A 1,802-nucleotide genomic window follows, 5' to 3' on the forward strand; every position below is an offset into this window, starting at 1 on the left:
CTGCTGTGTGGCCTTCGTGGTAGGTCAGGACCACACCAGGGAAGGCCAGAGCTCCTGGGATATCCCAGCATGGAAGTGCATGTCCCCTCCTCCCCAGGGCTCTCTGAAGCCCTTCTGAGCCCCTCCCCACCCCTACCCCAGGAAAACAACATTTGGCTCTCACCTTGTCAGTGCTCCAGGGAGCACTCCCCGTGGTTCTGTTCATGGGCTGCATTAATCCGCCCACTTCTGCTCTTTGTTCTGTTGGCACAGTCAGTAGGTTAAGCATGTGCAAGGCTCTCCTTCAAGCAGGAGGTGTCACTTCTGTTTCCTAAAGTCACCGTTTTTCTCAGGTGTGGACAAAAATGTTCACAAACTCTGTGTATCCCAGGAACATATCAGGTCAAGCACACAGAGGCGACCTCCAAGGCAGATTCTCCAACCCCAGGTCAGCCAATGTCCTGGTTCCCAATAGCACAGATATTTGCAAATCAGTGGGAATTATGAACAAGTCCTTCCCACCCTCTGTGTGTGTGTGTGTGTGCGTGTGTGTGTGTGTGTGTGTGTCCATGTTGTACACTCTCACTCTTGAACAGCATTCCACTGTGACTAGACTAGCTCATTCTAATTCCAGTGTGTGGGGGTCTCCTGGGCAATAATGGCCAGCCTGTTGCCATTCTTGTCTGACTTTTGTGAACATACATGCATCTCTACTAGTTATGAACTCAAGTTTTACAGTGCTGAGGGGCAGGTAACCGCTCAGTGACCCCCTGAATGCCCACATGAAGTTACAGCTTCAGAACTGGGCAGATGGAAATAGTTCCCATGCTACCTACCCCAGACTTCTGAGTTTACCTCTAAAAGCAAGGCTCTGTCATTGCCTCCTGTCCCCATCACAGCAAGAGACCAGTTGGCTCCTGCCAAGGTCAGGAAAGTTGCCAGTTGGGGCTGGGTGCAGCCAGGAGCCAAGGGGTGGGGTGAACAGTAGCTTCTCACTACAGCACTTTCTGTAACTGAGAAGCCAGGCACACAGCATTCCTGGCATCTGCTCCCTTAGAACAAGAAAGTTGTGATTTGGTTCTAAGAGAATTAAAATGCCACATCTTCAGTCCTCAGATGGGCTGGGGACCTTGTGGCCTGCCTAATCTGGTCCCTCCCTCTAGAGAATGAGTGAGCCTGGCATCCAGCACTCTGGTGCCTACTTCAGCTTCACCACATTGGCAGTTTCCAGCCAAATTTGATGTCACCAAACTTGCCACTGTGACCCTCTAGGGCTGAGGCAGATTAGGGTCCACATAGATGATCAGGGAAAACAGGACTGATCAGGCATTCATGACCTCTCAGTGACCCTTGGACATGTTGACTATAGGAAGACACCAGAATCAATCCCTCTTACACTCCCAGCAATCAGAAGGAGCCACAGTAAATTCTACTTGGACCCAGCTGACCTCTCCTGACCTTTCAGTGATTTTCCACAGATACCCAGTGTTGACTGCATGTTCACCCAGGGTCCAGAGTTCCTTGAGAAACTGAGATCCTTGGCATCATCTCCATCTACTCTGTGCAGCCACTGCAGTCATCTCATTCTAGATTCAGGTATAGTAGATGCCCATGAAAATCATACCCACTCTTGCAGCCTTGCTGAAACTATCTGGATATCGTGTGTCCTTATCTTTCCAAGGGCTCTTTGGCTCTGGCCAGCCTCTTAGAGCAGCCTCAGTGACACTGTTACAGCCTGCTACTAAGTAACCTCCAAAGCCCATGTTACTGATACTGTTCCAGCCTACTACGAAGTTACTGATACTGTTCCAGCCTGCTACAAA

Source organism: Rattus rattus, chromosome 4, assembly GCF_011064425.1.
Source record: "Rattus rattus isolate New Zealand chromosome 4, Rrattus_CSIRO_v1, whole genome shotgun sequence".
NCBI classification, from domain to species: Eukaryota; Metazoa; Chordata; class Mammalia; order Rodentia; family Muridae; genus Rattus; species Rattus rattus.